Here is a 25,116-nt window from a genome sequence, read left to right as displayed (position 1 = left end):
GTCCGTGTGGGTTCAGGCCCAAAGAGAGGCACTCAAGTGAGAGCTGAAGTGGTTTACAGAGCTGAGGAAGCTCTCCCCCTCGTCTTCCTCCTCCTCCTCTTCATCAGGGTCTCTTCTTCATTGGCAGCCCACAGGTGCACTGTCAATCTCTGCTTTTCACACCCAAAAAAACGAACTCACATCTTTCTCTTCAGTAAGACAACAGGATAAATGTAGTTCAACAGCAGAGTAACAAATATAAGATTACAGAGGAATCGAGATTTTTGGGTCGCAAGTTTGCATCCGAACCGATGAACGAACCTATTAAAGTGAATGTTCGTATTCACCACCTGTATTTCATGTATATAATAAAGATTTCACACCTAAATAAAGTCCTTTAACCAGCGATCTGTCAGCCAGCCTGTCCGTTCCCCGCGTGTCTAACTTCTGTACTTCAGTAGTTATTTTAGCCCAGATGATCTGTTCCTAAACCTAATTAAGTACTTTTGTGCTATTCTGTAGACGAAGAGATGAAGATTCATGGGATCATTGTTCTGATGATGAAGATGATTTTTCAGGTGATTCTCTGAAATGATAAGCTGACACATGAATATTGCTTTTACATTAATGACAATTGTGTATATAGTAATAATATAGTTCATGTGTTTTTAGGATTAATACATCAGAACAAGTAAAGAAACGTTTTCCACCTTGAATCCTAAATAAACAAGGTTAAATACGTCCCGTGTACGTCGTCGTTCCTCTGGGTTTTCACTTTATTCCACCGTACTTATAATTAGTTTACCTCTTCTCTTCCCTCTCCGTAACTTTCTCTCACTTTCACCCACAGAAGCACAAACACATCTGTCTGCCCCGCAGCTGTGCGAGAACCAATAATGACCTCTCGGACCATTTTCATCCACATCGTAATTAGTCAATCAGAGATTCGCCTCCGGCCGAGTCTTCTGTCCCAGGAAACCTCCTGACTTCTAGCAGCTGTGTAGATTATTTTGGGTTTTTTTTCCTTCAGTGAGGCTCAGCTCAACATTACAGAAGCAAACACGGAGTCAACCAGAGGAAACACTTAACCCTCCGTTACCACAATCTCCAACGTTTTCTGTGTCTGTTGTTCTTTTAAAACAGGAAGTGACACAAAAAGCCACATCTCGTTTGTTGAGACGCAGGTTATGAAGTTTAAACGATAAACTACCGTTTTTTAACCGTCTGATGTCTCGTGAAGACGGTTAAAGAGACTCTGCCGTTCTCAGCAGTTATTCAGAGCTTCAGTTTGTTTCTGGCAACTTTACTGTTTTGGTTCACTCTCATATATTTTTCTTTTTCTTTCCGGCAGCTGTTTTCAGTAAAAAGTGATGATAAATCGCGTGTAACTGGGCGTCAGCAGCGCTGCACCGATTGGCAGACAGACGGAGTTAGCTTAGCCACGAGCTAGTAAACACTGCGCAGCGTTGACTGGAGCAGCAGCAACAGAGCTGAAAGGAAGTGTGAAAGTTGGACTTGACATTCGCCAGGTGAACAAAAAAACACGATTCCAAATGTTCCTGGATTTGTAAGTTGAAGCGTTTCCCTCCCAGCAGGACGGTAGAAAACTATTTCATGATGTGAAGGTTTTTACGAGCTGGGAACCCGTTAAAATACAGTTTGAAGTTAAATTCATATGCAACACCCTGCTCGCTAATATAACAATGGAATTCCAGTTAGAAACATAAGTTCCTAAATGATCATATGATGAATGCTGACAATAACATTTTTGTGATTTGTGCAGTTTGAGAATCCAAAAACCAACTTTAACAGTCGCCCATAAGCTCCCAGTCATTTAGTTCTGTCAGCATCGCTCTGGTCAACGTATCCTCATTACACGCATACAGTGTCTTTCAAAATAAACTTCCGTCTTCACAGGAAACAACTTCGTTAGGTTTTAGGAGAAGATGCTGGTTTGGGTTGAGATAACTCAAAAGTGCCGTAACTACATTACGTACGTAATACAGTAAGATACAGTAAATGTACGCAAGATACAGTACGCAAGATACAGTAAATCAACGTTGACTTCTCGATGATCAGCGGTCTTCCGGGTGAAAGATTGTCTTTTCTTTGCCTCATAGAGCTCTACTTCATGACTACGTGGATAACTTATCTGATTATGGGATATCTGTGAATTACAGGGTGTTATTTTCTGTGTTTCTACGAACGTCGAATGAGAACTGTTGGCTTTGGATCTGGCGTGAAACAATATTCGGTCATTTTAAAGTCTTCAGACATAATCTTGTGACGTACGAGACGTGAAGCAGCCGTCCAGAAATCTGAGGTCTGATTTTTTTTCCTGGTTGAAATTTCCATTTTCAGACTTCCAAGTGTTCCAGGTGCACGACGCCGAAGTGTTCACACGATTACATTCTCAGCCGTTTAGCCTCCGTATTATATATTTTTTGCATATTTAAATTAAAATGTACATGCAGAACAGGTTATACTTCATGACGTGTCATTTGAAATGAATTCATGTAAATCTACGTGTAGTTGCTGGTTTGCCGTTGGCGCCGTGTGGTGAAGTTGCTGATGATAGATTGTACGTTTCTTAATCTCGGAGTTCGGAGTTGTCTGAGACGCAGCGCGATGCCACAGGTGACGGCCTGCGGCGGTTGGCTCGATGTCAATTAAAGCTATTCCAGCACCAGGGGCAGGGTTGACCTCTGACCCGTGACCCTGGTTTAACTAACCCTCCCCAGTGTACTACGAGGAGACAAACACTCCCAGCTGCTCCGGCTCTCAATGGCCTCTAACTAAAGGGGAGGAGAGTCCTTTCTGCTGCAGCGGCCGGAGGAGGCTCAACATTCTTGTAGTGCTCTCGTAGGAAGTCACTTGAGACTGTTGTGTCAGCAGATAACAATAATTCAAACGTGAGAGAACAAGGCTCGCTCTCCATGTTTCTAACACCAGAAAATGAGGAAAACTTGGGAATTGTTCTTTCATTCAGCAACCGTTTGAGAAGAATTCTGTTGTAAACTTGAATAACTCTTTTTCCACTTTCATTTTTCAACAAACAAACAACGAAACAAAGGTTTTTATTGTAGTGGATATCAGTTTGTATCGTCCAAACTCTTTTTGTCAGTTTAATCAATCGTCCTTTCCGTCTTCCTCAACGCTGTTTTTCTTCCATTTGTTCTTCTTGGTATCCGTTCCATGATGTAAACATCCACCGTTATATTATATTATATTATATTATATTATTCATACATTCTTCATGAGTAGGTTGGGTCCTCATTACCACATTAAGATAAGATGAGAGAACTTTATTAATCCTGAAGGAAATGATTGTGCCAGAGTTTAACAAAAAACAATAAAATACAAATATAAACAATAGAATAACAATTATTAAGTGTAAAGAAGTAATACTCACACCATTGCAAAATAAAAGTGTAAGGTAAATAAAACATGTAAAGAATTCAACTAAAATAGCAAAAGTAAAATACAACAAAGGACCGCTCACATATATTTGTAAATCTTTGGGGGACTTTTTCCACTTCCGCTATTCATCTTCTGATATTTTAAGATAAGATAAAATAAGATTTATTCGTCCCACCGCGGGCACATTTGCAGGATTCCAGCAGCAGAGTGTAAAGTACAAACGAGCGAGAGAGAGAGATAAAAAGAAGTATAATAAATAAGTAATCTCACAGTAAAGGTACAATAAATAAGTAAAACAAGATGTGAAGTTCTGATCCCATTTTTCGAAATACAGTTCATTTTAAATAAGTTGAATTCATTCAGCTTCCACCAACACAAAGAACTGTTGAGTTGTGATGTCTGCGCTCCGCTCTGTGTTTATTTTCGGTCTCTGCTGGGAACCCTCGCTGTGTCTGAATGAATCATGTGATGTGTGAGCGGAGAGAAGAGACGGAAACAAAGAAGACAAATCACCTGACACATCTCTGATTTGCTCTTTTATTTGAATAACGACGCAGACTTTTGGTGGGAAAAACGCAGCGGAATTACAGATTACTGTGCAGCTTCGTCCTCAATTATGGTCGCGCCTGTTTAGTTTGGTTGGTCTCCTCTTTGATTGGATAATGATACGCTGAGCTGCAACCAGAGATACAGATGAACAAAGCAACATTTCCCTGTGTGTGTACACCAGTAATTATCCCTCCAGGCTGGAAGCCCGCTGATGACCTTTTGTCTGAACAAATATGATGAATATACACATACATATAATATACATACGCACACAAACACATCAAGAAAAATGTATAAATATGATAAAAGTTTCCTATTATAATGTTCTACTTTTGACCAGCAGATGAAATCCTGGTATTTGCATCCTTTTGTTTGTGAATATGTCATTAAGTCAAGTTATTTGTAGAGCACATTTAAAAACAACCACAGTCGAACAAAGTGCTGAACAATAATGAGAAGCAAATGAATTCAAAGCAAACGCATAATGTGCACGTTAGCAGTGAAATGAATGCAGCACAACAGGAGATGGAGTCTATTCTGGGCGGTTTTTATATAAGAATACGTTCGCTGTTCCAGAGGATAGAAGAGTTCTGCTCGATGAGGAGGCACCGACACATTTAAAACCTTTTCAGTCAAATCTTAAAATCAAATCCTGACAACGGACATGAAGATGTGATGCTTTCTTCTCCCAGTGATCTAAAATCAACCCAATCACGTGAACCGACCCGGCCGGTCTCATCCAGCAGCCGAAGCAAAGGCCACGAAAAATACTGCACCGAAATGCGTCGATGTCACCACGAAACGAAGTCGCTTGTTATCCAAGTAATCATGAAGGAGGAAGTTTTAAGAGCAGGAAAGCACACACATGGCGGGAGGAGGGAGGTGGACGGGTCAAACAAACGTTCTGCATTTCATAAAGCTAACAAAGTATTTCACCATCTTTTCCTAAATCTAACAGCATTTTACCGTCTTTGTCTTCACACAACTAAGTCGTTTTGTTGCCTAAACGCAACTAAGTTTAAGACGGAAGTTCATTTTGAACAGACTACGTAACGAGCAGAAACTGACACGTGTTGCTTGTAGGATATCATATGAACTGTTGATCATATAGTGAATATGTACTGTAACAGAGATGTTATTCTATGATTATTCAGATATAATAATAATAACATATTTATTTTGTATAGCGCTTTAAAAGGTACTCAAAGGCACTTTACCTGGTAAAAACAGAAACAATAACAGCAATAACAATATAAAAAAGGCAGCTAGATGACATTATACAAGTAAGAAACAACTAAAACAAACAGAACTATTATCGCAGGTTAAACGCACATAAATGAGCTTATAGCTGTAACTCTGGCTGAGCGCTGTCCCCGTCCAATAAACAGATAAAATATCAAAACCTAAGCATGCACCTGTTTTCTTGCACACGCAATCTCGGACGCACACATCCAGCAGCAACAGTAGCGCCGGCGCAGCTGCAGCGGGGTGCCATCAGCGGTCATGTCTTCGTACGTTTGATCCTTTCTGCCTCGAAGCTTTGCTGCCTGCAGGAGGAAAAAAAAACAGCAAAACTGAGCTAATGTGTGTCTTTGTCCTCCATGGGAGGGGAGAGCCTTTCTTCTCCGCAAGTACAAATCGCAAGACTTTGGCCGCATTCTTTGGGGACAGAGGGAGGCAATGGCGGAGAGAAAGATCCCAATCAGACATTGATCTGAACCAAACTAATCCCCCATTGGTGCCAATGTGACCTTAAAAAATCGGCTTAGAGAAGCTCGGTTAAACTGGACACGTTTTTTTTATTTAAGCGGGCCCCCGGCGCAGCCCACCCTAATTTTGCCACCCACAGACATTAGTAGGAGAGAATTAAGACGCATACATTCATAACACTTTTCATTACGGCGGATCTGTCGCCCTCACACAGCGGATAAGCCCCCGCGGGCCCGATGGGATGAAACCAGCTACTTTATCTGTTTGATCGGTTTTCAGTGTTGACGGTTTTGTTTTTTTATCCCAAATATGGAAATGAAGTTCGTGTGCCGTGGACTTCACACAGTGGATTCTGAAGTCTTTCAAAAACATAGAAATATAGAAATAGATTTATTCAAAGCAACTTATCCGCATATAACGGTTCGTATGATATCTTACAAAAAAGTTGCTCCTAATTTTTCGTGCATTTTCCTCTGAAGTCCAGCAACACGTGTCAAACTACTTACTTAAGTTACTAAGTTTAGGTACTTAAGTTACTAAGTTTAGGTACTTAAGTTACTAAGTTTAGGTACTTAAGTTACTAAGTTTCCACCTCCTCTCCTGTCCGACCTGTGTGGGGTTTTTGTGTTCTTTATACTTACTCGTTCACAATTATGTAAATTAAATACTAAATTATTTTGTGGGATATCTACAAATTATGGCGCATTTCTTTGTAGGAAAAGCTTCGAATGCTGGATAAGAAAAGCCTGAATAACAACGCCTGACGTCGGGTTTTAGACGAGACACAATGAGCGTCTGTGGTCGTAGTTTTTACAGCTTGCACCGTCGGCGCTAGTCTAGATCTAGTCTAGATTCAGCACGTTGAATCAGCCGTCAGTTAGAGAAATAACAGAAGAAGTGAAGATAGAAGTCTATGAGAAAATGACTCTACTTCTCTCTTGATTTATTCCCTCAGTAAACATTGTGAACATGAGTTTATGGTCTCAATCTCTAGTTTCAAGTCTTAATTAAAGCAGGGGATGCTTTAGGGGCGGGGCTACACGGTGATTGACAGGTCTCTACTATCCGTATAAGGCGTCTCTACGTCACTCCTCCTCAGTCCGAAATTGATAACTTCTGTTTATTGGCTGCAAAAAAATAAATAAATGGCGACAGTGAAATCACGGAACTTGGATGACGTCACCATGACTTCTTATTTACGGTCTATGGGATTACATATGGTTTGATTTCCTGGTATATCTACGAATCACAGCGCATTGTTTTTTGAACACTGGATGAGAACAGCCCTGTGATGTGTGAAACTTTGAACTGAGAAAACAATAAAAACCCGCGAGCAGCACAAAGAGAACGCCGTCCACGAAGACGAAACAGAGTTCTGCATCCGAGTGTCACATGAGCTTTTTCTTGGCTGCAGCTAACATCTTCACTTGTGCTTGTGATTAGAGAGCGTGAACCCCGACGGCTATAATCTCTGAGTCTGTGCCCGCCTGTCTGTCTGTGACTGTAGGAGGTTAGTGCATGAATGGATGGGTGGATGAGAGGGGGGGGGGGCTTTGTTTTAGGGGGGGGGGGGGGGGGTTGTTATATGCTCGTCTGAGAATAACGAACAATAAAGATGTAGATCTGTGTTGTGGCCGTGCTGGCTGACGGGCCTATCTGAAGACTATTTTGGGTAAAGAGGCTTTTGTTAGAGAGCTTTATCCCATTGTAGAGACGTTAAATAAAAATTCAACCGCAGTAAAAAAAGGAAACCCAACCATATCCTGTGATTTATACGAGCACCAATGCGGCCTCGATCCTGAACCGCCACTTCCAGGGATCAATGGCTAAACCAACAGCCAGTAAGAGGCATTTTTTTGGGGTTGCTGGCAGCGGGCCAGCACCCCGAAAGAGAGGCTCCCATTATGAAACCAGATCCTCCCATTAAACAGCGCCGCACCACAAAGACATCACACAGATAGAGCCAACACGGTCACACATGAGAGCTCGTAGATACATTTATTTTCCTACGACGTCACCGTCGTGTGACACGTTTTCTCTGTAATTACAGACGCAGTCCAAAAAAACACTTGTGTTTATAAATAACAATGGGAACACGTTTTCAAAAGAGTGTTTCCCACTCGTTTTGTCTTTGACTATGAATGAATTATGATCGTGTTGCATGTGGAAAAAGAAATATGTGAGGTTTTTGTTTTGTTCCAGTTTTTCAAGCAATTCACTTTGACAATTATGTAAACTTTGACTCGAGCCGGGGGAGGCTGTGTGTTTACTGTTTAGTCTGCTCCAGTGTCCTGTCTACTGCTGGAGGTGTGTGTGTGTGTGTGTGTGTGTGTGTGTGTGTGTGTGTGTGTGTGCTCGTACTGGCCTCTGTGTGAGGACCACGCTGAGCTTCAGACCTTCAGAGTGAGGACAGTTTTGGCTGCATGGTCTCACTCAGCGTTTCGTAGCTATACCAAGAAAAGTAACGCGCCTTAATGCGTAGATATCCCACGAAATCATTTAGCGTGTCATCCGCGTAACGATGAAAGGAAGGAAAGTATAAAGAATGCAACGGTCCACACCGGGTAGACGGGTCTGTCTCGTTTTGTGTGAAACGAGAAGTCAACGTTGATTTATTTGTCACGTAACTTGCGTACTTCAGTATCGGATATTCTGTAGTTATTTTAACCCAAATCACGATCTTTTTTTCTTTTTCCTGTGAGCGGAAATTGACACATATCGCTGGACTTTTGTCAGAAAACGCTTGAAAAAATGTTCAGAAAAATAAAACGATGCTTCAGGAGAAGAACGAGACGACGAGCTGACGGTGATCAAGAGGAAACATGACGAAGCTCGTGTTGGTCTGGGAGATGTAGAGTGTGTATTTATGTCTGAAAACCGACAGTATGAGACCCAACAAATCAAGAAGTGTGTGTGTCCAGCAGACTCATCACAACAAGAGCAACCCCATCCACACACACACACACACACACACACACACACACACTAACTTCATACACTCAAGCTCAGAGACATGCAAACCCTCATTATGTCACACTGGCCGTCATGGTCACACGTTTCTCTCGTGTGAGAAAGAGTAAAAAGGTTTGTCCACGGTGGACCTGGTCTCTGCTGGAGGATCTGGGTCTGTCCACGGTGGACCAGGTCTCTGCTGGAGGATCTGGGTCTGTCCACGGTGGACCGGGTCTCTGCTGGAGGATCTGGGTCTGTCCACGGTGGACCAGGTCTCTGCTGGAGGATCTGGGTCTGTCCACGGTGGACCGGGTCTCTGCTGGAGGATCTGGGTCTGTCCACGGTGTACTGGTCTCTGCTGGAGTCTGAGCTGAAGGAGGTTCTGGTGAACCTGCATGATTTCATCTGGTTTCACCAGAATCCGACCCGGTGGCTCTGATGACGAGCTTTAAGAATAACTCTATAGAAACAGACCATCTTCTCTCTGATGGTCTCTTTACTGATGGAGGTCTGATAGAGGATCAGGACTACACTGAGACTGGTTCATAACCTCACAGTAACTTTAATTTCTCAGTTTTAATGAATCAGAGCAGAAACACATCGACAGTGACTGTCTTAAAGTGGATCAGTCCTCTCTGCTGGTTCAGGATCAAAGTCTGGGAGCCGAGCGTTGATCTCGATGGGCAGAGAGAAGAGGTCTCACACTCTCGGGGTGAAGGAGGCGGTTTACAAAAAGCACACCGCTCTCAGCTCCTCCAGAGAGACAGATGCACTCGAGACTGTTCTTAAGACGCCCTCGAAGCGTCTCCTCAAAGGAGACAACGGCTGAAGAGCACCAATTACAGCGAGCGCTCATTCTCAGGATCAACAGAGTACTGTAGAGATGCAAACCACGAGTCCACCCCGCAGTGTGCACAACAGAGAAGAGAACTAATATTACATGCATGTTGTTGTTCATTAACCTTTGCATGCCACCTTTTTGTTTTTAGATATTTATATTTTAAGTGTTTGAGTTTCTTCCTCTTCCTTCACGTGTTTGTCTGTCAGAGGCTCGTCTCTCCTCCTCCGGCTCTACTTGAAGAGACAAACACTGCCCTCTATCTCCGTCACGTGGAAACACAGGAATATGATAATCTAGAACACAATATGATGTTCGTCCTGCAGTTATGTGTTATTTGGCTGATGTTGTGTTTCTGTTGTCGTTGACGGCCGACAGACTGAAGCTGCGAGGCTTCTGATGACTCAGTGAAGTCAGCGGATCGATTCATTGTTTCTCGGAGGGGCAACTGGTAGAATTTCATTTACCAGTCCAAAGACAATGGGATGTCTTTTTTCTAACCTGGGGGAGGAAGAGGAGGAGGAGGAGGAGGAGGAGGAGGAGGAGGAGGGGGGGAGTCACACTAAAAAAACAACCATTGACATATTGTCAGCGCTGTCTCACTACTTTTACGAGTGAGGTTTTTGTAAGCAAAACAAACCTTTCTGAGTCTTCTGTAAACAAAATACTCGACATGTCCACGAGGCTGAAGGGAGGATGGGACTGAATGTTGCCTTAAGTTTAAAAAAAGCAAAAGTAGAAGACGGCCTTCAAAGTAAAAGTTACAGCTTTGTGTTGATGGTATTAAATATGAATGGAAGTAAAAACAAAACATAAAGCATTCAATGCTACTCTATTAATTTAAGCTGAGTAATTATATTCATATCACTTTATGTATTTCCTTATTTACATTATTCCAGATTGTATATTTTAGTTTCAGTCAGAAATACTTCACCCACAAAATGACCATTTGTTTATCAGTTACTCTCCCTGTGTTACCTCGTTTTACAACAGTCAAGTTTTAGCAAAGATACGTCAAAAGTTAGTCTTAAAAAAATATTCATGATTATTAAAGATCCTTTACTGAAGCACTTTCATTGTAGCCTCAGTGATGGGAACTTAATCGTCTTCTCTCTCTCTGCAAAAAGCTTTCATCCAAATCAAGTGGTTTTCTTCCAAAGTTAGTCTTTTTTCGTACAAAGTTTTTCTTACTAACCGTCTTCTGCAGCTCAGCAGAATAAACCGGTTGTAGAATCACATGGAGGGAAGACGCACTTTATTTACCTCACACATCAGAAGCCTCCGATTATTTTCAGATTTCAGTTTTAAATCAGTTTTAAAGTTAAAGTTGACAGATTGTGAAAATCCGTTTTCATCGTGCACAAACGGTTGGGAATCTGGAGTGTCGACCAACCCACAAACTGTGAAATAAGACGACCCAACATGCAACATTCTCACTGCAAAATGGGCTTTTTTTCCCAGCAGGGTCTCTTAAAGAGACAGGCGCTAAAACGGAGCGTTTCAGGTGATTTCAGACAAACGGTACCAGAAAAATAAAACGTTTTTTTAAACTTTACAGCACGTAAACATGTTCGAGTAGGAACCCTAAACACAAGTATGAACCTGAAAATGAGCATGATGTGTCCCCTTTAAAGTGGGAATCCAACAGAAGATATTTCTCTTCCACAACGTGTTCGGTACCTCGTGCATCAACGTATCCTCATACAACGGTTCGTCTTTTCATAATAAACTTCACAGGAAGCTACTTCGAAAGGTTTAGGCAACAAAACTTCTTCGTTAGGTTTCGGAAAAGATTGTCTCTTGGGTTTTTACTTCCTGGTTCATGATGAAGTGGATTTACACGCAAATTGATTTTGTGGAATATCTATAAATTACAGCTCATTCATTTTCGTACTTAGCCAGGAACGCTGGAAGAGAACAGAGTCTGTCAACCTTAACTTCTGAACCTCTGAAGCAGACTCAGTTTTCTTGATGTTGTCCGTTAGATATCCGTTTTTTCACCCCCCCCCCCCCCCCCCCCCCCCCCCCCCCCCCTCCCTTCTGAAAGCTCATATTCTTACCGACACTCCGCTTTCATAAAGCCGTTGCGTTCCCCTCAGACCTGTTAGCTCATCATGTCTAATCCCCCTGCGGCCGCCGCCTGGTGTCCACGGTGTCGGGTGCTGATGTGACCGTGGAGGCTCCGGTGGGAGGTGACCTGCTACAGGAGATGGCGAGCAGCTACAAATGACAATGACCTTCCACTGCTCTCTGAATAATGTCGGTCACGTCTCGGATCGGCCTGACCTGCCGTTTGGCCCGCGGTGAGATTAAAACCATCAGTCGCTGATGACGCCTTCACACCGATTTCTTTTTTTCTTTCTTTTATGTGCAGAAGATGGAAAAGTTTGCTCTATTAATAAAAGATGATCAAGTTATAAAACTCCACTAAAAGTTGTTTTTATTTTGCTCGTTTTTATTTGTTTTATTGCGAAGACAAATGACAAAACGTTAACGGAACAACACAGGAGAGACAAAATCGGTAAATACAGGACAGTTAGTTGTGTGTCTGTGTATGTGTGTGTGTATGTGTGTGTGTGTGTGTGTGTGTTAGTGTGTGCACTTCACACAATCAGTCTGGGACAAAGCCGATAAGGTGGATTTGTTAGAGGACATATCGACTTCAAGACGAGGAAACAGGAAGTGTAAAAACTCATTTCCTGGTTTTCGGATTCCTGCAGCTCACGCTCTGTTAGTTCTGTAGGTGAAGATCCAGGGATCTACATGTAACATTTATTACAGTAAAACACCGTCAAGAGCTCCACCTCAGCTGGATCCATGTGGGAGGTCGGCTTAGTAACATAACTCAAGGAGGTGGGCCGAGATAAGAGAGTCTAATGGACACATGCTGGGAGTTTAGCATGGTTTGATGGAGGGCTAGTATCACAGACCCTGTGTTTACTCACTCTATATATATAGAGGGATATGTATATATCTATAAATACATGGGTATATGTGTATATACATATATTGTGTCTTGTCTTCTTTGAGCCCTCTCCCGTCTCCTCCCTCCTCCGGTGAACGAGGTGCTACTGATGCTCTGTCCTTGAGTTGTTCTCTGCCTCCTGGTTTTGTAAACTAACCCTTCCTTTAGCCTCTGTGGGTTAGGGGTCAGAGGTCGGGAGGACCAGGTCTGTTGGTACGACCTCCCGTAAACACTGTCACTTCCACCGCCGCCGCCGTGAATCACGCAGCCTCCCTGAACTCCTCCGGACGCACATCGAACGAGTCCGCGATCAAGCGTCGCAATCTGCTGCTCAAAAAAGAAACAGCATATTCAAAATAGCGTCGCGTTAGCCGCAGTGTTTTCTGGTTTGTGTGTGTGACCTTTTTTCCCTCCATGTCCTGCATTCCAAACATGCAGGATTTTATGGCTGTCGGTGTCGGCGGTGGGGGGGAAAAAAGCCAGAATCCAGGCTGTTGTCTGCTGAAGTCATTAGGGGTTCTGTGACGGACAGACTCTGAAATGTTTTACTGTTAACGACCCGGGGCCCAAGAACTCCCGCCCTCTCCCATGTGCACCCCCCACAGCCAAGTTCCCTACACACACACACACACACACACACACACAGCTCCATGCACACAATCTACACTCCGAGAGGTACTTAGTCCGCCGACCGCACGCCCGTTCTTTTCATTGCATAAGCTGACATGAAACACAACGTGAAGCATAACACATCAGGTATTTCAGCACACACATGGCACACGTATGCCTCATGTGAAGTCAGTAATGCATTTTGCAGTTGTCAGCACCCCCCGAAACCCCCAAATCTCCAACTCCATTCTGTATCACCTCCCCCCCCTCGACTGTACAGCATCTCAACCAGCACACAGACTTCAGACCCCCCCAGAGACCGGGCTTGATTAACGTGTAGATCCTTTTACAGTTTGTACACAAGGATCACGTTTGGAAGTTTGTAAACGGAAGTACGGCGGAGTGCAGCAGCTTGTTAAGCTGTGTGAGAACATTAAACCGCTAAACGTGGAGAACGCAACCTAAACAAAGTGACTTTACAGATCTGTGTGCTGTTAGAGAGTAGAATACGTTAACAAGTGGACCAATATTTAGTGTCCAGATATAAACATGTATCTGAGTTCATGAACAGAACATCAGACACCATGAAGAGACTCAGAGGTTTCACTTCATCCAGCTTCAACAGGAGCTACAAACAGTCCAGCGGTCGTCAACACGTTTAACAGCTTACAGACAAAAGACGCCGCCGGTGTTTAGATTTCACCAGTGACCGTGTTAACTGGTGACTCGCGACAGCAACAGAACATGTCGGTGTCCTCGTAAAAGCCTTTAATCTGTTTTTAATACAGACCCATTTGTGTTTATTATCTACGTCAACCATTAAGCTACTACGAGCAACCGCGGACGCATTCTGACTGAAAGTCACCATATAACACGGTCACTAGTAAAACTGAAACACCTGTGAAACGTTCGTGATCTTGTCTGAATTCTGTAGAGCTTGTGTCCACTGTTGGAATATCGATTCTGATAACCGAACGTGCAACAACCCGACGTTTAGATGCTGCTAGCAGTTTCATTCTTGCTAACCCCCCAAAAAACTTTTTGTTATTGTTGTTGACGTCGTCTGGTGTGAAAGTCTCTACGGGGGACACAGAGGTCGCCTCTCGGACAACAGAAAAACAAATGTTGTGCTCATCTGCTGACTGACCACCGTGAAAATCCGTCATGGCGACCCTGACGTTAAACACTTTCACAGAGTTGTTTGCTAACCGCTAATCATTTGGCCACGCAGGAGGAGGGGGGGGGGGGGCTGTGACAGCTCCATATAAACACACACAGAAAGGCTGTGGCTTCCAGCTTATGTTAAAACCTCCTAATCAAACCTTTACGGTGTTGTCACGCAGCAGGAAACAGAGACAACATCCAGCGGTTGAGTTTCTAGAATCGCTGCTCGTGTGTGAATCTTGCGTTTAATTGATCAGGAGATCATCAAAGCGTCCGACGGTGAGCCGGACTTTACTCTCACTGGAGCAGCAGATCTTCTTCCCGCCTAAAAATGTCAAAGCATTTAGTCCAACGTGACTTAGCAGTTTTGAGGCGAGAGAGTTTCTAATACTTATATATATATATATCGTGTGAAACGCTGCACAGTGTAAGAAAACGCTGTTTATTCCTTTTTTTACCCTCCGGAAAGAGAAAAGAAAAGTCCTGATCCGAGGCATTTTTTAGGAGAGGTGTCATGGTGCAGGGGCTCTGGCGTTGATGATGCTAAACAGACTCCAGATGTTGGAGGAGGGCAGAGGACAAGAGTGCAAGAGGCCTGACAGAGAGAGAACCAGGGGGGGAAAAAAGCAAGCGAGAGACGCTGCCGTGGCCCCCCAGGACCCCCCCCACACACACACACACACACAGGGGGGGACGCGACTAACCACCGGGTCACATCCGTCTCCTTCTTTCAACATAAAGTCATTCCTCTCTCTTCCTCCTCCTCTTCCTCCTGCGACACTTTCCTGTCAGCATTCCTCACCACCAGACCTCCTCTCTCCTCTCTCCTCTCAATATCTGCTAAATTTACTGTTTCCGTTGCCATATCTGTCCTAATCTGCTCCTTTTTATTCCACGTTTTTTTTTTTTCTCCGGCGGCCTTCTCTCTTTGCTCGTGAGCAAACATCTTCTACAGTGAAGCCTCTGTCTGCGCTATAACACAGAGGGATATATTTACCGGAAACATGAATGCAAATGAATGCAGGAGGCTCTCTCGCTCAAAGAGCCGGCTTGTTTCCCCCCCGAGGGGGCGGACGAGGAGGAATCTGCGATTTCCATCAATCGAATGCTAAAAAACATATACGCACGACATTACTGCGACATCGACGTCAAAGCTCTTAATTAACTCAGCCGAACAGGAATCAGAGTGATTTACTTGTGTGAGCGTTCTGCATTTGTTACATTCATGTAAAAGTGAGTTAAATGTGGTGAGATAGAGTGCTGGTGTTTCAGGGATATGTGGATTCTCTTCCATTAAAGGGATTTATCTTGGGGCTTGAAGGGGCACACACACACACACACACACACACACACACACACACACACACTCAAATAGACAGAGTGCTGCAGGAAATCTGTGCTACACTGCCATCTACAGAAACACACAGCTGTTTGCTGCAGCATCACATAGGACAGTGTTTGTCCCTCACCCAGCGTATGTGGGTTTTATTTGATGCTGGTTCCAGTTTATAAATGTAGAACTTAAGTTGAATAATTAGTTCAAAGCCATTTCATGAAATGTGAAACCGTAAAACTGACTGAGGTGCAAAAAAAGTTCAATAATCTTGAGCTTTTAAGTTGAATAAACAACTGTTAAGAGTCATTTTAGACATTTCTATTTTCATTTTGTTCTTCGTTTGACTCAAAGGACCGACAGCTGTGGGTTCAGTTAGAGACACTTTCACACCAGAGTTCATGTAAATAACACCTCATTAAGCTGCTCCCACTAAACTGACCTCCATCATATTGTCAATATAGTGAAAAGAAAACACCTTGACTTAATGTAGTAAAGACAACAATCTTCAATCATGTATGTTTTACTTCAAACTGTAAAAAGAAGAATCTCTGGAGGGTTTTATCTCAACGATGCATGCTGGGAAGTGTGCCAATACGCCGATCGTGTCGCTTTAGAAACTTAATTTAATGAGTTAAATAAACTCTCAGCTGTACATTCATTCAACTCATTTCAAATCAAAAGATATAAAAAATAACTAGTTGAAAAGACTTGAATTAGGTTGATTATAAAAGATGAGTTGATTCCACTAAATTCCTGAATATTTTACAGTCCGCAGTATTTGTGCAACACGATCTCTCTCTCAACTCGTCAAACACTGCAGCTTGGTCACCGGCTCCGTGCTTCAACCTATGACGCTCTCCGTCAGTTTTTATTGTGTCCATTTTGCGCTGCGTTACATGCATACAATGTCTCTTCAAAATAAACCTCCGCGTTTACAGGAAACCACTTAGGTGAGGCTTTAGGAACGGATCGTTGGTTTGGGTTAAAATGAATACACGGTTCGGTAGGTAAGTAGGCTACGTTACAAATGTGCCGTAAGTTAAGGAACGTTATGTTAAACTATTTCATATGATTATACTAAACAAACAAGCTACATAACATCCGGGTGCAAAGGACGGCAAAAAGTTGAAATGCAAAATGTCCCGTTACCGGTATTCTCTGGCGGCTTCACCTAATTTTACCGTGCTGCTCTCGGCCACTAGAATAATACCTGGTGTTCCACCTACCGTCGGCCACGACTACGTCCACGTAGAGCGGCACAGTTTGCCGCGTAGGGCCTCTCGCCGAGCTGCCGTACTTGTACGAGTTGAGAGTGAAAAAAACGAGCACATGCACACATGTGCTCGCCGATGCCTGCACACTGTGTGTCTGTGATTGACAGCAGCTTTCAGACACCGAGCTGCTCATGAAATCTGCGGTCTCGTGACCTGCGGTGTGTAGCTCGGAAAGTGCCTGATTGAACACATCTTCCCTCCACGAATCCGCACCTGATTACAGAGCCGGCGTCCGCTGACCCTGCCTCGGAGGAAGTCACGTCGGCCCCATTGTGGCTAAAAGACTTCAATCAGAGCCGAGAGCCGGAGCCGTAATGACTTCCATCACACGGGGGAAATTGGAGCGGACTCCGTGACGTGTAGAAACCCACTCAGTGGTAACCAGGCGTTCAGACAGACAGGTGTGCACGGACCTGCACGGCACAGATTGAAAGTACAAGCACGTTCACAACCATTTCTCTTCTCCCCCTCTTCATTTCTCTTATCAGCTCCTCAGCCACAGAAGCAAACGATGCTAAAAGCAAAAGGAAGGCTCACACGTTTCTCATTTCTTCCTCACTGCCCAAACCACTTCCAGTGTTTCCGAGGACCACAGATGCATCAACCCTCTGCAGACCAACCTGTCTAAAGATCAAGAGATAAAGCCTCCAAGCTATTAACTGATAATCAGCGATTATATGCAAATCTTTCACCAAGAGTTTAAAACCTGCAAATTCATGTTTTGCTGCTGAGTTCTAGTTTGCATGGAGACACAACAATACCTTCTGTCGTCACCTTCTTAATGATCTCAGTCATGTGACCAGAACGCCTCAGATGGTTTAACCTCGTTTGAAATTTCCCCTCTAAATAAATGTCCCACTGCTGCACCGCAACAGCGAGAGACGGCGCTTCATCTGCTGACAAAACAACAAAATCACCCGTCAGCTGAGCCGCCGTGTGTCGGTGGCCAGAGGGAGAATGTTTACGGTCACGGTAAACCATCGACGGTCATGTATGCAATCATCAAAAGATACGACGGGGCTCGCCAAGGAAGTTTTGAGTTCCTGGGGAGCTCCAGTCCAGATGTTCAGAGAGTGGGAGGAGGTGGAAAGACAAATATTAGTCTACTGGAAAGCTCAGAGGAGCGGGGCTCCGGTTTCGAAAAACATCAACAATAAAAGAGGGAACGCCAAAACTTTGGAGAGAGGAAGAAGGGAACAGAACGCTTGATTCAAAAGAGAAAGAAACTTTGGGTTGGAGCATCTTAGTCACTCAGTTCAGATTCTTTGTTCAAATATACAAACTGCAAAAATCCATCTCAACATGGGTGTTTACGTCTCTGCATATTTATGCAGAGGCAACAAAAATGACAAAGTATCATTTGTTTTGGGAAAACAAGGTGAGCAGCCAGTGAGAGAACATCAGGGTCTGACAGTCTGCCCCTCTCAGTCCTGGTTCTGGTTCTCCCGTGCCTCCCTTCCCTCCAGCGGGTCCAGCAATACGTCCTGGGTCTCCAGCAGCGTGGTGTCGGTGTTGGCTCCCAGAGAGGAGAAGCTCTGCTCCTGGAGGAGGAGGAGGAGACGCTGCTGCTGCCGGGAGCTGAGCTCTCCTCCTCCCTCTGGAGCTCCGATTGCAGGTCCAACGCTGCAGGTGAAGCCGGATCTGGGTCTGTCCACGGTGGACCGGGTCTCTGCTGGAGGATCTGGGTCTGTCCACGGTGGACCGGGTCTCTGCTGGAGGATCTGGGTCTGTCCACGGTGGACTGGTCTCTGCTGGAGTCTGAGCTGAAGGAGGTTCTGGTGAACCTGCATGAGTTCATCTGGTTTCACCAGAATCCGACCCGGTGGCTCCGATGACGAGCATCAAGAATAACTCTATAGAAACAGACCATCTTCTCTCTGATGGTCTCTTCACTGATGGAGGTCTGATAGAGGATCAGGACTACATTGAGACTGGTTCAGGACCAGATAAAAGCTCCTCACAGTGACTTTAAGTAATCAGAAACACCACTGAGAAAGAAGGGCGGGGCAGTGAAAGAAGCTTCCTCTCTTTAACCCGGCGGTTCATCATAAACTCTATGAACAGTTATGTTTATGCGTGTTCATCTGCATGTGAGTTCATGTGTTGATGTGTGAGGTCGAGAGCTCTGGGTCGGTCCAGTTCACCTTCCCTTGACACCACAAATGAAGTCAGCGTGTATTTCTGTCATTGCGGCAGATTCTTCCTCCGTGTCGTGATCACGCTGGTCCGAGTGTTAAAGTTCAGAGGCCAGAGACACCTCAACTCACCGTGGTCATCATCACCATCACCATCATCATCATCATCCCAGGGAGGTAGCTAGCTAGAGCTCTCTCTGCCTCTGGGGCCCAGTTTGAAGGCAGGACTCTGGGTGTTAAGTGACACCGAATTGAATTAGCAAATAAAGTGGACAGGCTGTAGCGGGGTAATTTACCATGTCAGGGCAAATCAAATTATCCCTGAGGTGCAGATGGCAGTGTATCCATTACTACAGCTCAACTGGTAAACGCAGGCTGCCGTTATCTTTAGAATTGCAATTTCCTTTTTCTGTTCTTCGTGTAGGAGGGAGCATGTTAATCAGCGGCCGATTAAACAAGACTACTACGGAGGTATTTAAGACACCGGAGGAAGGCAAGACAGAGACGTGAATTGTTTTGTGTCAACAGAAAGTATTTCATTGTTTGTAGTAACTGCAGGGATTCTGATGACTTTAAGTTACTGTGAGGAACCTTTAACTGGCTCTGAACCAGTCTCAGTGTAGTCCTGATCCTCTATCAGACCTCCATCAGTGAAGAGACCATCAGAGAGAAGATGGTCTGTTTCTATAGAGTTATTCTTGATGCTCGTCATCGGAGCCACCGGGTCAGATTCTGGTGAAACCAGATGAACTCATGCAGGTTCACCAGAAACTCCTTCAGCTCAGACTCCAGCAGAGACCGGTCCACCGTGGACAGACCCAGATCCTCCAGCAGAGACCCGGTCCACCGTGGACAGACCCAGATCCTCCAGCAGAGACCCGGTCACCAGGAGACCCAGGACGTATTGCTGGAGCCCCTAAAGCATCCCCTGCTTTATGGTCTGTGTGACTCTAAATGGACCATCATTTACTAAATGAACATCATGCTGTATTGAAGAAGACTTGAAACTAGAGATTGAGACCATAAACTCATGTTTACAATGTTTACTGAGGTAATAAATCAAGAGAGAAGTAGAGTCATTTTCTCATAGACTTCTATACAATGAGACTTAGAGAGAATATAAGTTTTAAGACACTTCCGCATCGACTTCACTCGGCAGAACCTGAAGTTGCCGCCTGGTATTTGGCCATAAACCAAAGTACTTGACCGATTGAAGTTTTTGACAGGATGCAGGTGCTATGAAAAGTCAACGAATCACAGAATCCATCGCAATTCATCTGAAGGCAGACATGAATGTGTGCACGCCGTGCCTCCAGCTTGCTTAAAAACACTGTTATTACAGGTGTTTCAAATCGATATCAGTACGGAAAGAGAAGCAGTGAAAGTGTTGGTCGAGGAAATTTCATTTTTTCTGCCCTCTGCAGGTTTTCTTCCTCGAATGATACATCAGCCTCTCGCCCATCCCCTTCCACAAATATTTAGCTTCCCCTGATACATCTAATAAAAGTGTTTATAACGTTTCCCCGGTGTTTCACCTCAAAAGGAAGGACGTAAACTATTTCACAGCGCTGGAAAAGAGAGGAAGCGAGGAGCAAAGAGAGAGAGATTAAATGTCTGCCTTCACCTTACGTAAATATTTGAGACATCTGCAGATTCTCGGTAACCTTTTCTGTCTGTGAGGAAGATGAACTGTTTCCTGTGATGCGTACTCTGCCTCACCTTTTCCAATAAATAAGTGTCTCATTTGCTGTCGTTATCTCTGCACTTGTGTGCGTCTGGCGAGCCCAAATCCAAGGCCACAACTCAGAAAGCGGAAACTCTTTCGGACAGAAATTATCTTAGAGATAGTCGGGATGAAGGGGAGAGATCTCAGCACTGTCTTCCTCGTTATGAGTCAGACGTTTGAAGCCCCACGTAGAGAATATATAACAGCACTTGTAAAAATCAGATGTCTACTCTGCTCGTGCACACGTGTCCGCCTCCTTCCCACCGGTGCCGAGGCTTACGTAAGTGGCACCACTGAATTCATATTTAAAGGTTTGTTTTGGGGGGGGGGGGGGGTGGCGCTACTTGTTTTTTTGATGCCTTGTTCTCTCCTGCGATATTTAAATTGAGCTGTTACATCATCTGGATCGTGACCAGATAAAAGAACCCTGCGAGCCATTAGTGCAGGAAGCGTGCAGCCAGTATGCTCCATGTGATACGCATTAGGCGCTAACTGGGATGGCTGCTCGTTAATATCAATGTTCCCTTAGATGTGTTTCCAATATCGGTTTTCGCTGAGGTTATTTATCATCAGCCTTGCGTGAGGATTAATCTGCCGTTCTTATCGCTCTGTGTGCTCCCGTAGATGTGAGGAGCGAGGTAGTCCTGGACCTCTGGGGGTCTGTCGGTCGGTCGGTGGCTGTAGCGGTACAACACTCTCAGCACATCACAGCCTCAGAATCAGTTTTCAGGCCACGGCTGGCTGAGCTCGCTCCTCTCTCTCTCTGAAGACCGACACCAGCCGGGGTGGAGGGAGAAGCTGCAGGGCTCCGGCCTCAACGTGAACACTTCATCCTTTGATAACGCAGAGATTCATCTCAGTTAAAAGGTGGATCTGACTGTGTGGGTAGATGTTTCTGTTTGCTTTGAGTTATACTGTGCATGCACCGGTGGATGAAGTTTGTGCCTCATGACCTTTACACACCGGGGGGGGGGGGCGTGACGAATAAACAACACGAAAATGCAAAATATTATGTCTAGGACTTTTATTGTGAAAGGTAAGAACAGAAGGAGTGGATCTGGTCTGCGCTGCCTTTGTCAAGGTTGAAACCAGGCGACAACCTCCGGTTCTACCGAGGGAAGCCGATGCTTCATGTCTTAAAGCTGCATTCTCTCTAGTGTCCACCAGGGGGCGACTCCTCTGGTTGTATAGAAGTCTATGAGAAAATGACTCTACTTCTCTCTTGATTTATTACCTCAGTAAACATTGTAAACATGAGTTTATGGTCTCAATCGCTACAGCAAAGTAAAAACTAAATGCCGACTCCATAATTCCAGAGTTATGTGAGCATAACGGATGAGATATCGAGACTCTTTTTCTCTATTTTTCTACCTAAAGAAGAAGCCATTATTTTTTTGTCACATTATGAAAATTCATATTCGACAGGCCTTGAGAACTGCCTGAGCTAAATAATCCGTCACGCTGACAGCGGAGTCGTTAAATGAGGAAGTGTCAGAGTTTTGTCTCTTTTCATTTACATCATTTCATTCTCTGAGTACTTTTCGCGTCAGTCCGCTCGTTGTATCCGGTTATTGTGAGTTACCTGACACCCTCTGGGAGGAAACGAGAGTCCTGCCAGGAAATAATCCGTCCAAAAATACGTCGCCTTACGAACCTGATTATCTCCATCATGTCTTTTTTTTATTTACAGGGTTTTTTTTGCAGACAGAACAGCAGTTAATTTCAAGCTTGGTTTATCACCATGAATTTCATGCATTAAAAGAAAAAGAAAAAAAATACAAAGTTTATGTCCATAATTACATTATAATAGAAAGGAGCTGCAGACCGAAGGCCTGTGAAAGGAGTTTAACTTGAAGTGATGCATTGAAGTCTTTAAAGGCGGGGTTCTCTTCACTGTGTCTATAAAACAGAAGCTTTGTTCCTTCATCAAACACATACCATCGGGCCATATGGAAGCGCGGCAGCGACTTTCTGCACGCCACCCATAACTCCCGTTCACGTGTCACTACTTAAGTCTTTTTGTCTCTCTTGTCATGTGCTGTACATCATTATCACGGCGTCCCACCAGTCTGTCAGCTTTTGCCAGCACTGTGAGTAAGATGGCTGCCCGTGTCTTTCTTCAGCACCCTGAGGGGTCCTTCATGTCTTTAACAGCAACTCGATGTCTCCATCGCAGAGTCAGAGTGAAATAAAGAGAGAGTCAGAGAGAGAGAGAAGAAAGACTATTTTTGTGACAAATTATGAGAATCAGAGCTGTGATTTCCCTCCAAGTTACGCTGTAATTGATCTGAATATTGAACCGTGTTGTTGCATGATTTTCCTCTTTCTACATTATTCATATTGCTGCCGAGAGCGAGGACGTGTGAAACAGGGCAGAGACGGAGTTCAATCAATCCAGCGTCTTTCTCACGATCTCCTTGTGTGAGCAGCAGAACCTTCGCTCTGCTCACCCGGCGGTCAAACGGCTCGTGAACGACACGACAAGTTTGTAGGTAATTTAGCGCGCGACAACAAACGTGTGCTGCTTTTTTTTTTACCTGCGTGTCATTTTACGCCGTGTTGTCTGTACTGACTGCAATGTAAACGTATATTCTCGGAGCAAGTGATGTAGGATTAACAGTGACGACGGCTGGACGAGTCAAACAAACAGCGTCAGTGAGGAGACCGGTGTTCGTGTCCCAACGTGTCTCTGAGTTATTTTGAAGTGACGTTTTGTGACCCGCTGTCCGTACTTACGTCACGTTGTTTACGTTTTACTCATTTTATTTCTCTAACTTAATTACATTTATCATGTTTACATTGTAAAGCGCTTTGTAACGTTGTTTTGTGAAAGGTGGTATTTAAATAAAGTTAGCATTATTATTATTTTAAGCCCAACCACGATGTTTGTCACAAACCTAACAAAGTGCTTCTGTTGCGTGAACTTAACGGCGGCTGTTTCACAGTTACGACGGGCGTAACATGACACACGAAAAGCCTGAAATGCGTTCAGGGTTACTCGGCCCGGTCGCCAGTAGAAATGTTGCCGTTGTACGTTTCTGCAAACCACCGACACGCTGGCAACATTTTTTCACTTTCTCCAATAAGTGAAGTACTATGTGTGAAGCCTGTAATGCAACATCCAAGGCGTTCCGCCTCAACACTCGTGTGTGTGTGTGTGTGTGTGTGTGTGTGTGTATGTATGTGTGTGTGTGTGTGTGTGTGTGTGTGAGAAACATGAATGAATGACCTGAGACATTCTGCATGTTGTGTAACATTTGTTCATAAATTATTAAACGGACGTGATTACACTGTGGACCTTGTTACGCAATGCAGCAGCATCACCGGTGCTATATTCAGACATCCAGAGCCGCTCCGCTCCCAAAAAGAAAAAAAAGAAGAGTAATGAATATTTGACATGTGTTTAAGATTATGACCTTTACACTCTGCTGTCTCAGCATTACCGCTCGGCTAAACTTGAAATAAGTCCAAATTACTAATGATTAAATGGATTGCCTTTATACAGTCGGAGCACTCCGGCCATGTGAGAAGTGTACGGCGTGCAGCTGAAGGTGTAAAAGGAAAAAAAACGACACAATATCCAGTCCGCTCGAGAAGCTAATCGATTCTGACAGATTGTCAATTTCATTTATGAGAGCAACTTTAAGGTTAACAATTGCAATTAGGTTTGACGTGCAGTGGCTGAAGGCAATCAGCGGGGCGAGACCGTGGATCTATAGCACCGCATGTGTAATTAACGCCGCGGCACTCCGCCGCACGGCACAAGCAAATTGCAAAGGGCTGCTTTAAAGCCGGGATAAGTGCAGCTGCAGATGTGAGCACAATTATATTGTGTGTGCAGTTTTTCTCTCTACTCTGCTGCCATGCCCATTCTGCATGTGTGTGTGTGTGTGTGTGTGCATTGCTGGTGCAGGAATACACATACGCAGGTGAATGCATGCGCTAATGAACTCGCTTAAGTGCATTTCCTTTGGATACATATCGCTGTGCACACGCAGCGTGTGTCAGAGCTGACAGGCCGTCAGAGCCGCCGTGGCGAACTAAAAGTGATGCTCAGGAGGAGAGAGACGCCCGGAGGGGAAGGCTGCGAATAAACAGACGGGTCTATGACGCACTTTGAAGCACACATCTGACAGGAAGGAGAAGGAGAAGGAGAAGGGGGGAGACAACTGGAAGAAGGGACAAAACTGAGTGGGAGGGAAGGTGTTTCCAGCAGAATCCATAACCCACCAGACAGCGGGTCATCTTTCAAATGCAGAGCAGCTCGAGTCTGAAGACTTGAACTTGCTCTGAGAAGAGCCCTGAGCATCGCACAACTCGAGGCGTACACCTCTAGAATCAAGACTGCTTGCTTGTGTCAAACAATGTTTAAGGTATAGAAGGAACAAGCTGACGAGATGATGAAATGTCAGATAAAAGTGCGGCGCCTGCAGCAGCGCCCAGAGGCATGAGGAGGACT

The sequence above is a fragment of the Pholis gunnellus genome (genome assembly GCF_910591455.1).
Source record: "Pholis gunnellus genome assembly, chromosome: 4".
In the NCBI taxonomy this organism is placed as follows: Eukaryota; Metazoa; Chordata; class Actinopteri; order Perciformes; family Pholidae; genus Pholis; species Pholis gunnellus.
Note: the sequence above shows the minus strand (reverse complement) of the source record.